This window comes from Thalassophryne amazonica, chromosome 8 (genome assembly GCF_902500255.1).
Source record: "Thalassophryne amazonica chromosome 8, fThaAma1.1, whole genome shotgun sequence".
Taxonomy (NCBI): domain Eukaryota; kingdom Metazoa; phylum Chordata; class Actinopteri; order Batrachoidiformes; family Batrachoididae; genus Thalassophryne; species Thalassophryne amazonica.
The window spans coordinates 84201668-84216886 of NC_047110.1; the positions used below are offsets into that span (position 1 = coordinate 84201668).

Consider the following 15219-nt stretch of genomic DNA (forward strand, 5'->3'; position numbering starts at 1 on the left):
TGCTGCTGCAGCAAACTGAAAGAACAGAGTAAAATCCGCTGAAGCTGCTGCAGCCAGGAGGAGGATTTGATGAATGTGGAGATCCTAGATTACAGCACTCGGAGAGAGGGGGGCCTGAAAGACTAATGACTTTCTCCTTGCTGAACCGGGAGATAATAATTAGCAGTCCTTTTCAATTGCGCTACATCTCCACAGTGACGTGGATTGTGATGCTTTTCTTTTATAGGTAGTGATTTCTAAAAAATAACAGCAGATGAGAAGGCCAAGCACAGAGCGCATGCCTCCGTTAGGGTAATAATGGTAAGCCATTATTAACCATGGCATCTGACAGATGAAAGCAGCCATAATTATTTTCCGATCTTGATGTCATAATCAAAGAATATTGAAAAATGAATTGGATGCATTTCTACTGACTGATCAAATCAGATTTATTGCATATCTGATTCAAATCTGATCTCACTTATTGACTGTGTACTCTGTCTGTCTGATCGATCTAGTACACACTTTCCCATTCTATTGAATGTGAAACTTGACTGGTTGACATACATTTGACTGGTACTGTGTATATCGCAGGTGACCTAATCCAATCTTTGTGTCCATGTGGCAAGCCTCATTTTATTAACTTATCCACATTCATTGCTATAGTAATGTAGCATGACTGACCCAGAATGTCATATCAAACACACACCTCTGCCGGCAGCTGTTGTGTGGCTGCTCCATCTTTCAACATTGTTTGTTTTAGTATGCATGCGTGCGTACGTGTGTGTGTGGGTGTGCGTGTGCGAGTTGTTGTTCTTTGACTTTCAGCTGCCCCCATTAGTTCAGGGTCACCACAGCATATCGAGTACCGACCTGCATCAGAATTTGGCACAAGTATTATGCCAAATACCCTTCCTGACGCAACTGCAGTTTTTACCTGAAGAAACATACAGCACCCTCCTCTTCCTAAGTAGTCTCCCTTCCAAGTAAAGACCTACCCCACTGATCTTCTGAGATCAGAAGATATCAGGCATACCCAGAGCAGAGGGGCTGGAGCAAGCGCTGAGTGATTTTTTTTTTTTTTGAGTGGGGTTAAAGCTGACTGGTGCAGTGAGAGGGCAAAGCTGCAGTGGCTGAGGTGCAGAGCATGGTGGAGGGTACAGATCCCCTGTTTTACATGTTTTTGTGGTGTGAAAAGTTGCAGATATACCAGAACACACCCTGAATCCAATCTGAGTGTTCAGACCAAAATGCTTTTCCAAAAATGTGATTTAAGTTGCATTTTGAACCACCTATAAATGAAAATTGAAACTGATTTTGGGGTGGGGGTGTGTGTGACTGATTTGTATTGGAAGTCTGAGGTAGGGTTAAAGCATTTTTCCATCTGATTCAGATGTTCAGAGCATTTTACAGTGATGCCTCACATTCATCCATTCACACACATAAACACACAGACAGGGTGCTGCCATGCACAGTGCTGAAGTGCACACCAGGTGCAACATGGGGATTAAGGACCTTGCACTCAGGCCATATATATTCTCACTTCCCAGGTACTATGAAGCCATGCAGGTAGCCTCAGATTTGTCTTCTCACTTGTTATATGCATCTAATATTATATTATATTATAATATGCATGTAATATTTCTACATGGATAATTACTTGAGTGGTTGTCATCTACCACTTAAAGTGGTTTAAAAGTGGCAAAACAAACTATTGGTTAAACAGAGACTAAATGCTGAACAGAAAGTACAGTAGTATTCAGAATAATAGTAGTGCTATGTGACTAAAAAGATTAATCCAGGTTTTGAGTATATTTCTTATTGTTACATGGGAAACAAGGTACTAGTAGATTCAGTAGATTCTCACAAATCCAACAAGACCAAGCATTCATGATATGCACACTCTTAAGGCTATGAAATTGGGCTATTAGTAAAAAAAAAGTAGAAAAGGGGGTGTTCACAATAATAGTAGCATCTGCTGTTGACGCTACAAACTCAAAACTTATGTTCAAACTGCTTTTTGAGCAATCCTGTGAATCACTAAACTAGTATTTAGTTGTATAACCACAGTTTTTCATGATTTCTTCACATCTGCGAGGCATTAATTTTGTTGTTAGGAACCAAGATTTTGCTTGTTTACTAGTGTGCTTGGGGTCATTGTCTTGTTGAAACACCCATTTCAAGGGCATGACCTCTTCAAGTATTTTGACATATCCAAACTGATCCATGATACCTGGTATGCGATATATAGGCCCAACACCATAGTAGGAGAAACATGCCCATATCATGATGCTTGTACCACCATGCTTCACTGTCTTCACTGTGAACTGTGGCTTGAATTCAGAGTTTGGACGTCGTCTCACAAACTGTCTGCGGCCCTTGGACCCAAAAAGAACAATTTTACTCTCATCAGTCCACAAAATATTCCTCCATTTCTCTTTAGGCCAGTTTATGTGTTCTTTGGCAAATTGTAACCTCTTCTGCTCATCTTTTATTTAACAGAGGGACTTTGCGGGGGATTCTTGCAAATAAATTAGCTTCACACAGGTGTCTTCTAACTGTCACAGCACTTACATACAGGTAACTCCAGACTGTCTTTGAACATCCTGGAGCTGATCAGTGGGTGAGCCTTTGCCATTCTGGATATTCTTCTATCCATTTTGATGGTTGTTTTCCGTTTTCTTCCACGCGTCTGTTTTTTTTTTTTTTTTGTCCATTTTAAAGTATTGGAGATCATTGTAGATGAACAGCCTATAATTTTTGCACCTGTGTATAGGTTTTCCCCTCTCCAATCAACTTTTTAATCAAACTACGCTGTTCTTCTGAACAGTGTCTTGAACATCCCATTTTCCTCAGGCTTTCAAAGAGAAACGCATGTTCAACAGGTGCTGGCTTCATCCTTAAATAGGGGACACATGATTCACACCTGTTTGTTCCACAAAATTGACAAACTCACTGACTGAATGCCACACTACTATTATTGTGAACACCCCCTTTTCTACTTTTTTTACTAATAGCCCACTTTTATAGCCTTAAGAGTGTGCATATTATGAATGCTTGGTCTTGTTGGATTTGTGAGAATCTACTGAATCTACTGGTACCTTGTATCCCATGTAACAATAAGAAATATACTCAAAACCTGGATTAATCTTTTTAGTCACATAGCACTACTATTATTCTGAACACTACTGTAAAACCGGGGACTACATAATAAAGCAATGAATAACTGACACACAGTAAACAATAACAGAAAATAAAACCTAAGACGAACAGAACACAACCTGACAATAAGACACTAAGGTAAATAAAGCAAAACCAGAAAATACACAACTACTACAGAAGATCATGAATAAATGAATGACTGCAAAACTAAATGATAACCAACGCATTAACTGGTGACTAGAGTATACACAAAGGAAAGCAATAACAAAAACTAAACAGAGACTTAAAAGACAAAGTATAAACATATGGAAAAATAAAACCAGAGAACCACAGAGGAAATGAATCAATGAACTCAGAGCAAAAACCCTGAGCCAGGGCCAAACCTGGCACACATTTCTTGTAGATTGTGTAGTTTTGTAGTTGCTGACCCTTTGCATTGTAACTTTCTGTATAGCAGTTGTGTCCTTGTCAGAGTCTGGAGTGTTTACAGCAGGGCTGAAAGTAAAAACTGTCCACTGTTGCAGTAGCTATTATTGTAAGTGGCAGGTACCCCTTACAAAATGGCATTACATTTTTATTCCTGTTAACTCAGCTGCTGTCACAAAAATCAGCTTCTGTTAACATTTCAGTTATATTTCTACTTGTAAACCCTTAACACGTCCTGTGCTTAGAGCACAATGCACAAATAACCCCAGGCAGCCAAAATGTTGAACTCTTGTTTGCTTTTCTTCCTTCTTTTTTAGTCATACTGGCAGTTTGTGTGTGTGTAAAAGTTTTTGTATATAAATATATATCCATTTTTATTTTTTATTTTTTATTTTTTGAATATCCTCTCAACACCGAGGGCAAAGTAGAGTTTTTCGGAGTCTGTAGTGCTCAAAGCAGTATTGTTTGCTCACAATACACTGAAAGAGTCAGAGTCAGCAGAAATGCTGAATCGTGTCTCATAACCATCAGGATATGCCCAGCAGTCACACATCATACACCACATCATACACAAATAAACAAGAACTTCAGGTTTGATTCTATTCCTACATTGTGCACCCAGATGAATCAGTTGTTAATGAAGTGTTAAATTAATCAACAACTGTTTAAAAAATTCTAATTCTCTTATTTCAGCTTCTTAAATGTGAATACAGGTGAACCCTATTACCTCGCACATGCTACAGTATATACAGTATAATATACTGTATATTTTTTTTGGTCAACTTTATTAACTCCCATTTTCAGTTAACTCGCAGCCCGATTTTGTGGACCCCAACTCGCATGAGTTAACGGGGCTCACCTGTATCTTTTTTTGGTTTCATCACTCTTCTTTGGCAGTAAGCTGAATATTTCTGGGTTATGGGCAAACCAAGACATTTGAAGGTATCATCTTGGACTCTGAAAAACACTTTGACATTTTTACTGTTTTCTGACATTTTATGGGCCTAGCAAGTAATCAGTTAATTGAGAAAAGTAATCAGTTGAAATTACAGTCCTAGTTGTGGGACATAATGTCATCATGCTTTTGTCTGTCTGTTTTTGTGTGGGATACTTCCTGTGAACATAATAATGCATGAATAGGCACTTGATACACCATGCACCACCAGTTGAGTAAGTGACCTGGTTTCATTTTAGTGGTGTATGATGTATGTATGAGTATATTATTTATTTATATTTACCCCAAAAGTGAATACCGAAGGCCCCTTCACACATAACACGATTGAAGCAGACTGGCGCACGAAGGAGGAATTGCATGCCACTTGTGAAAAATCTGAGCCGCCTAAAGGCCTCGTACAGCTGTCGCTCCAACCTTTCGTGCACACCAGCGGCTGAAAGACACTGAGTGCTCTGCAAGTGCCCATTCGACCCCCCTCTCGGCAGGTGTTCCAAGTGGCACACACGAACATCCAACACCGCTCAATATATATGTATATATGTATATATATGTATATGTATATGTGTATATATATATGTATATATGTATATGTATATGTGTATATGTATATGTATATGTATATATATATATATGTATATGTATATGTGTATATATATATGTATATATATGTATATGTATATATATGTATATGTATATATATATGTATGTATATGTATATATATATGTATGTATATATATGTATATGTATATATATATGTATGTATATGTATATATATATGTATGTATGTATGTATATGTATATATATATGTATGTATATGTATATGTATGTATATATATATGTATATGTATATGTATGTATATGTATATATATGTATATGTATGTATATGTATATATGTATATATATGTATATGTATATATCTGTATATGTATATATGTATGTATATGTGTATGTATATGTATATATATATATGTATATATGTGTATATATATGTGTGTGTGTATGTACACTCAACAAAAATATAAGCGCAACACTTTTGGTTTTGCTCCCATTTTGTACGAGATGAACTCAAAGATCTAAAACTTTTTCCACATATACAATATCACCATTTCCCTCAAATATTGTTCACAAACCAGTCTAAATCTGTGATAGTGAGCACTTCTCCCTTGCTGAGATAATCCATCCCACCTCACAGGTGTGCCATATCAAGATGCTGATTAGACACCATGATTAGTGCACAGGTGTGCAATAAAAGGCCACTGTGAAAGGTGCAGTTTTATCACACAGCACAATGCCACAGATGTCGCAAGATTTGAGGGAGCGTGCAATTGGCATGCTGACAGCAGGAATGTCAACCAGAGCTGTTGCTCGTGTATTGAATGTTCATTTCTCTACCATAAGCCGTCTCCAAAGGCGTTTCAGAGAATTTGGCAGTACATCCAACCAGCCTCACCACCACAGACCACGTGTAACCACACCAGCCCAGGACCTCCACATCCAGCATGTTCACCTCCAAGATCGTCTGAGACCAGCCACTCGGACAGCTGCTGAAACAATCGGTTTACATAACCAAAGAATTTCTGCACAAACTGTCAGAAACCGTCTCAGGGAAGCTCATCTGCATGCTCGTCGTCCTCATCGGGGTCTCGACCTGACTCCAGTTCGTCATCGTAACTGAGTGGGCAAATGCTCACATTCGCTGGAATTTGGCACGTTGGAGAGGTGTTCTCTTCACGGATGAATCCCGGTTCACACTGTCCAGGGCAGATGGCAGACAGCGTGTGTGGCGTCGTGTGGGTGAGCGGTTTTCTGATGTCAGTGTTGTGGATCGAGTGGCCCATGGTGGCGGTGGGTTTATGGTATGGGCAGGCGTCTGTTATGGACGAAGAACACAGGTGCATTTTATTGATGGCATTTTGAATGCACAGAGATACCGTGACGAGATCCTGAGGCCCATTGTTGTGCCATACATCCAAGAACATCACCTCATCTTGCAGCAGGATAATGCACGGCCCCATGTTGCAAGGATCTGCACACAATTCTTGGAAGCTGAAAATGTCCCAGTTCTTGCATGGCCGGCATACTCACTGGACATGTCACCCATTGAGCATGTTTGGGATGCTCTGGACCGGTGTATACGACAGCGTGTACCAGTTCCTGCCATTATCCAGCAACTTTGCACAGCCATTGAAGAGGAGTGGACCAACATTCCACAGGCCACAATTGACAACCTGATCAACTCTATGCGAAGGAGATGTGTTGCACTGCATGAGGCAAATGGTGGTCACACTAGATACTGACTGGTATCCCCCCCAATAAAGCAAAACTGCACCTTTCAGAGTGGCCTTTTATTGTGGACAGTCTAAGGCACACCTGTGCAGTAATCATTGTGTCTAATCAGCATCTTGATATGGCACACCTGTGAGGTTGAACGGATTATCTCAGCAAAGGAGAAGTGCTCACTATCACAGATTTAGACTGGTTTGTGAACAATATTTGAGGCAAATGGTGATATTGTGTATGTGGAAAAAGTTTTAGATCTTTGAGTTCATCTCATACAAAATGGGAGCAAAACCAAAAGTGTTGCGTTTATATTTTTGTTGAGTGTATGTTTGTGTGTGTATATATATATATAGATATATATATATATATATGTGTATATTTGTGTATATATATATATATATATATATATATATATATATATATATATATATATATATATATATATATATATATATATGTGTGTGTGTGTGTGTATGTATATGTTCCCAATATCTGCAAATTATGGTGACACAAATAGAAAACAAACAATAGGAAACAAACAATTATGCTAATTAGTCTGGTACTTTGCAGAGATTATTCCAACAGCCACAATTCTAGAACATATGATAAGAGACATAATATTCAAAATATTTTGTGTTGACATAGAAATGACATGTAATATGCTAATTAGGGTACAAATTTGCATGTTTTTCTCATTTGCATTGCTTCAGCTGTGTGATGACAGAAATGTCATATAGAGAATGTCTCCACATTATTGTTACTCAAATATGATGCTGTACACGAATATGTTTGTTGGGTTGCTATTTTACATCTTTCCAACATGACTTGTGTTTTTGAAATATTACGTATGTAAATGTCAAGGGATTTTTTTCCCCCCTTTTCAAAATTGCGTGAGTTCACTGATGTTACCAAGTGTGCTGCTGTATGTGCTGTATGTTTCAGCACCACAACATGTAACGTGCTCGGATGTTTTGTTGTGTTCCCAAAGACTCTGCCGGCACTGACTGTACAGCAGGATCTGCTCATACAGAGCACAAGTGACTCATCTGAAGCCTTATGCAACTTACTGTGCTTCAGAGGGAATGAAGGAGACATGCTGCTGTTTATTTTTCTGTCTCTCACATATGCGCGCACACACACACACACACACACACACTCTTTACACTCCTCCCTGACTTTGCTCCCCTCTTTAATAAGCACAGACCTGCAGGTGACAGATAACACGTACAATATCCGCTCTAAGCCACCTGAGCACAACATCTCTGCCCTCGTTTTCTCTCCTCCACCACAACTTCTCCACCCCTTTTCTCCATCCACTGTTCTCCTTCCTCCTTGCCTGTCATCGCTTCATTTGGTGTTTCCACGTGTGTTTCTTTTATGTGCATGGTCCAGTGAGAGATCATTGCCTGTCAGTGCTGATTATCACAGTGTTTTTGGAGACATGTGTGGCTGTCCTGCTCTCCGGGTGTCAGACAGTTAGACTGGCAGGTTCCTCTACTGGGCTTTTTATTATCTCTCATGGATTTGTGTTGTTGTCCCTGGTGGAATCTGCTGGTCTGTCTATCAAATGTACCGCAGTACATGTTGTTGTTTTTTTTCCCTCTGCCAACAAAGTTGGGTGGAAGTTATGTTTTTGCCCCGTTTGTCTGTTTGTGAACAGCCTGGAGCCTGCATTTTTTTTCATATATTGTTTTGAAATTTTTACTGAAGATTAATATCCTAATAGGCATGAACTGATTCAGTTTTCAAGGTCAAAGTCGGGAAAAATCTTGGAAAATTGGAAAAGTCCATCTATGTAACATTGAACACTATTTGAAAAAAATTCATAACTCTGTCAAAAAAAGATCGTTTCTTTCATATTGGAAAACATTATGTAGGATGATATCCTTTATTGACTGACAAAGTTTGATCCAGATCTGATCCTGATTACAGATTTTGTAGCCATTTAAATTTAACATTGAAAACCCCATTTAATGTATATTTTACATTATATCTTTATCAAACATGCCCCAATCACTCTCATATTTGAAAGTGAGGTGCAGACTAGTACTCAACTTCGCCTGACAAACTTTGATCTGGATCTGATCCAGATTGTGGATTTTGTGGACTTTTGAATTTAATATTGAAACACCCATTTGATGTACATTTAGGGAATAACCCTGTTGTGTCTGATGATTTGCGGACATTCATGCTGTTATACGGTCGCAAATAAAGGATTTTGCTGCGACTCATTAGCGGAGGCCTTTTTTTCATTATAACATGGCCATATTGTTGGTTTAACATCATCCCATTCATGCTTTTACAAACAAATCTCATTATTTTTGTGTGATAACTTCTTTTTGTTCTTAAAATACATACCCCTGCTCTCAACTTAAAAAAAACCCTCCCACAAGTCCAAGGGTTACTAAGTGTTCCTCGTGTTTTTAAACTATCTGTCACAGTGATTTTAAAGGATTTGGCACAGTAAAACACAACAAAGCTGTGCAGAGATGATATTCCTCTATCATTTTACAACTTTGAAGGATAATTGAATGAGCAGAGAGGCGGCAAAGTGGCAGACTGCAGTGTAACAATAAGCAACCTTCTACAAATGCATTGGTGCAATCATTGCGCAGCAGTGACGGGGACAGACATAATGTTGAAGGTGAGGAGAGAGAGAGCGAGAAAGAGAAAGAGAAGAGAAAGAGAGAGAGAGAGAGAGAGAAGAGAAGAGAAGAGAAGAGAAGAGAGAGTGGTAGAGATAAGCCAGAGAGGATGAGAAGAGCATCCATATCAGGCCCTGAGGGTGAACAGCATTGCTCTGGAAACAGAAATGACATGGAAGCTGAGCTTGTCTTTGCTCTTCCAGGCTGTTTCTGGTAAAGGATGCAGTACAACGCTGCAGTGCATGTTTGCCCCTGTAACACCTTTTTGTTGAAACACAGCTGGGAGGTACACATGATTTAGCCAGATGCTGAAAGACCCTTACAGAGAAAAAGAGCACCATTTTGCTTACCCAAGAATCCTTGTGTGGCATGAGTGACTCACACAGTAAGACACACACAAAGTCATCCAAATAATCACAATACATCCAAATAAGATTTAAATTTTTTAATAACTTACCTCCAGAACAAACTTTCCCAAGGACATAAGCCTGACTAGTTTAAATACTCAGTAACACAATAAGAAACAGAAGTTTCAATATATATTTTTGGATTAGAATCCAATCATGCTGTTGTTGTCCAGTCAGCTGCTCCCATTTTTGTTCTCGGTCACCAGAGTGGATACAGCCAGATCCACATTGGTATTTGGCGCAGGATGCCCTTCCTGACGCAACCTCAGTTTTACCTGGAGAAACACACACATTCGCCAGTGTTCCAAAGAGGTCTCCCATCCAAGTAACCAGATGCTGCACTGCTTAGCTTCTGAGATCTGACGGGATCAGGCTTACACAGAGCAGACCGGCTGCTTACAATCCAGTCATACTCAGGAATAATAAAAATGAATTTAAAATGCACCTCAGTGTTTACTACCAATTACTTTGCACTGGCAGTCAGATGGCGCAGTGAGTGTAGGAGAGTATGATGCTGATTAATTCTCACGTCTCCTTTATATCAAAGAGGCTTCATCTTGAACCTGTTTTTCTCCACAGAAGATGTTTTGAGAGAGAGAATCTGGGAAAGTGTTTATATATATATATATATATATATATATATATATATATATATATATATATATATAAGCTTTGTATTAGCTTACGATGATGGCTTGATAGTGTTTTCAGCTGGCTTATAACGGAGTCGTCCCTTTGGATTTTTCACAAAATTGAATAGATTTTCTTTGTATTGAAATGTAGTTTTTTTAAGTATCTTTATCTTTTTTGTATTTTATTTTTGATAAAGTATTTGGGGGTTTTTTTTTGGGGGGGGGGGGGGGGGTGAATTTCATGGCAAATATCATAAGTTTGCTCCATTAAAGATTGTGTGGGCTTTTTTGTACATCTGGCCGCCACCAGAACTGTGAATGTTGTTTTGCACAGAGAAATGTGCCACATAGCCAAAAATATTGTAGTTGACACTCCCTCACAATGCAAGTGATACTCCTCATCTTCCTCTCTTTTAGTAACCGCTCCTTTGTTACAAAGTCATTCCAGTGGTACCCAAGGATACAGAGACCTAGTACCAAAGACTAGTTGTCACCTTAAATCACTGGTGTGTGTCAAAGTCTCACAACCATACAACACGACAGGTAGCACCAGGACTGTAAAGAATCATGCTTTTATCACTAACTCAGCAATTCTAGCACCCTCTGCCTGGACTAAAGTGAAAGATTTGACTACACCGATATGCAGAACCCTGGATCGATTGAAATTTGCTCTTAGCTAATCAGTGGCTTATTTTAACATCATGAATCATTGAATTAAGCTGTTATACTGCTACTGGGAGACCCCCCCTACCATGACCCCCATGATTGGAGTAAACAGGTATAGAAAATGGAAGGATGTTATACTGCTTATTCCGTGTATTTGAACTCTCCAAAAAGAGCAAGGCTTTTGTGAGACTGACCACAGAAACAAAAACATAAGCAATGTGGGGAACATCTCTGATAGTGATTGACAGTAAGTATTCCCATTTGAAATTTGCATTTGGGTCATAATTTTGTTAATACTGTCACACCAGTTTAGAACAAGAAAGTCTGCAGATGAATGTCAGCACGTGGAATTTTATGCAATGTTAGTGTGCTAAAAACTGCTGGCTTCTTCGGGGCTTCTTCTGTGCTGCACTATCTGCTACTATATTTGGTGCTGCCCCCAGTGGTGAACAAAAGGTGAACAGAGGCAGCGCTAACATGCTACAGCACAGTAGTACAAAACTGAAGAAGGTCCTTGGTCTTTTATGATGTATGTGTTTGAAGGTAAACTATGCCAATTTTGGCTGATTCTAATTCATCACAGAAAATGAATGTCTCCATTAAAACATTGTATTAAATCGTTGCATAATAGAGAGCATTGTCTCTCAATCATATCATAGCTTATATATCTACATACATTTCACATCATTTAATAAGGTAACGATGCACACCTCTTGATAATATACACATTTTGTAAACTCTGTCAAAAGTAAAAGCTGCTCATCCTCTGTGCATCCTATGTGGTCCAGGGAACAGAAATGTCACAACACATTTTATGTTACATTATGACCTCATCAAAGTAATCATTGGCCTACAGGCCCTCAGAGAACTGGCAGGCAGACAAAAATAGAGAGGGAGTTGTTGGGCAGCAGGGTGACAATTTACATTCGACCACTACATGATTATACTGTCAGAACATGGCAGCAGATGTCACCCTTGACCCTGATTAGTAAGATGAAAAAATTACCATCAAAACAAGCATCACAGAGAGTATTATTGCATGTAATTAAACTTGCCAGTTTCTTTGTGCACATTTTGACAAGTGTCTTTGTGAGAATAGCATGATTTCATGGTGATTGCGAAGGGAATGTAAGAGTATCTGTCCTGCAACAACAGTAAAGCCTGATTGTAATGAAAATACTTTAGTATGGGGACGTGGGGTAAAGCAATTATTCCCAGAGTTTCTCAGTGATTTTTATCCACTCTGAATACACCATTTTAGTCATTTTTACACACTGCGCATTCCCGTCTCAGTAAAGATTCCACTACTGTTTACCTTCTGTAAACCATTCCATTAAACTATTACCCCAGGCCATATTAATTGCATGCAAATGGACTTGTTAGTAATTTACTCTGAAATAGGAGTTTTCTGCCATTTATCTCAAGTAAAGAAGTACATGAAAGGGATTTCAAAGATGCACTAACAGCAGAAATTTTGTATTTACACTTGAGGTTTACTTGCATAAAATTTCTGTATCAATCAGTTTGCACATACTGTGGCTACAGTCTCTGAACTCACATGATCATGTTCCTGTCAGCCCCTCACCTCTGTATTCCCTCACCGTAGTTTCAGACCACCTATGTCAAAAACAGCTGTTGTGCATAGTGCACCTCTGCATACTGTGCAAACAGACAAAAAAGGTGAAGCCAAGCTGAACGCATCAATCATCCTGGTAATTTTTTGGTTTTTAAAGGACTGATGGTGGTACATCATCTGTTTACTGTAGGTACCTTTATTGCTGTTGTTTTGACTGCGCTTTCTTATCCCATATGAATATTGCAGGCGTGCTGCAGTGAAGTTGGATTGCTCCACCTCCCCCCTTCCCCACATACAACTAGTCCTATCCAGATACGGATTCATTCATTCATTTTATATACACATTGATTCCACCCAATGGTCACAGGGTTGCTGGAGTTGATCCCAACAGTCTTAGGGTGACAGACAAGCTACACCCTGGACAGGACACTAGTTTATCACAGGGCCGAATAGGGATTAATGTGCCCAAACCAAACCTTAGTTCAGGCTCCACCAGCAGTGTCACAGCATCTTTTCTCAAAACAGTGAACTACTTTGACCTGCTGCTTTGTTTGTGAAGCGTTTCCCCTCTGAGAAGCCAAATCCCTCATTTTAAACTCCAGGGATGTTCTCCTCCCACAGAGAGTAATCTTCAGCATTCTCTTTGTGATTTTCTCTAAGGCTGTTTGAGAATTACTCAGTATATGCACTTGTAATACATCGGCTGTGGCCACTGTGTATTCTCAGTCCTGCCATTTACCGGGATAATAAATACAAGTAATTCAGACGGGGCTGTATATACAGTGATATCTAGCAGTAATTCCTGCCTCTCCATTAGTGTTGCCAGTAAACTAGACATTAATAAATGGTGTCAGGCTGATTCATAGTAAGAACAAAGAATGTCAGAGTGATTAAACGTTCCTCCGTCTGCATTCAGCATTCTTATCCTTTCAGCTTGTTAATAACTTCTCAAACAGCGACGTCCTATGCCATTGATTTCTGCCAGACCTTGGTACCAAATAATATGGGCGCTATAGATTAAAATTACAAATTAATTCATGGACAGTTTTTGCGGTATAGGTGTGTATGTGCCATTGAAATGTTGTTCTGTTCATGACCTTTGTCAGCAGCAGTCAGATGGCAGAGAGAGAGAAAAGTGTGGGAGGGAGTGTGAAATAGTGGAGGGGGTATAATGGCAGGAGACTGAGGTGTGGGAGGGGAATATAATAGTGCCAGTTTATCAGAGCCAACGCACACTTGACAGCCAGAAATAGGATGTTGCATGTTACAGCCCCAGGATTTAAATTATAGAAGCGCTCCAGGTTGTTTTGCTTTTGTTAGGTTCAAGCATGTTTATGAGTTTTGAGGGGGCCTCACCCGTTGGTCTGCTGGAATGGAACGCCAGGTAAGCTACCATTGACAGCATTCAGCTATGCAAAGGGGGAGCGGAGTCATTTTGTGTGATTGTTAATTGCAAATTTCACGTCCATATACCCGTCGGATAATTCCTTGACCCACTAAAAAATAAATAAAAAATAACATTATATTGTTGCACTATATTCCATCTAGTTAAAGAAGAGGGCTTTGTCCAGAAGGTTGTAGGATCAACTCCCAGACCAGACAGGAAAATCACTGCAGTGCCCTTAAAGGGCATATCACACCCCAAATGTAATATGGCTTTAAAATGGCTTTAATTCGGGTTTTCAAATCAAATTTGTGTATTTTGCGATCAACAAAGTACACCTCTTTGTAACCTGGGGTGTATTCAGAAAAAAAATAAGCAAAACAACAATAAGAGTGAATAATAATGATTACATACCAAACTGGTGTCTCTGATATCACTCCTGCTGTGGAATTACTGTTCCACTATGTGTCCTCCACAGAAAAACAAACGTCCTTTTGTCAGCCTCCTCCAGACGGTGGATCCGGTATCACTGGGGGCTCCCACTAGAGTTTTGCTTAGACATCGTTTTAGCTTAAAGTAGCCAGTAACTCAAAGGGCTGGAAGCTGGTTCACATCACGGCTGTCCTGTTAAAAGCGGGCTGGTGTCCTGCATGTAGGAGTTTAGCATAGCATGGTATGATGTGATGCTGCGGCGTATACCAGAAAGACTGCCCATTTCACGCTTTTGGGAGTGGAAACACGCTTTAAGAATTTTCTCCTGGCCTCACGAAAGTAAAGAATAAAGTCTGTGGTTCATCATCATGTTTTGAAGACCACACTGTGCTGGGCTTCACTTGTGCTGTTTGTACTAGATGCACTCTTAAAAAAAAACTCACTTCCCTCCTCAAAATATCTTAAGAAAATCTGTGCACCTAATAAACAACACTAGTCATGTGACTACATCCTTGCAGAATCCACATTTTAACGTATTCACAAAGTCCACAAAAAACACTGATTTCACACTGTATGAGGTCTGTCCAAAAAGTATCGTACCTTTTTATTTTTTTCAAAAACTATATGGATTCATATGTTTTTACGTCAGCCAAGCTTGAACCTTCATGCGCA

General features: G+C 39.4%; 1 protein-coding gene across 1 annotated transcript in view; it reads left to right on the forward strand.

Moving 5' to 3' along the window:
- Positions 1-15219, forward strand: part of ldlrad3 (low density lipoprotein receptor class A domain containing 3) — a 361175-nt gene that overhangs the window by 230450 nt on the left and 115506 nt on the right. The window lies entirely within an intron of this gene.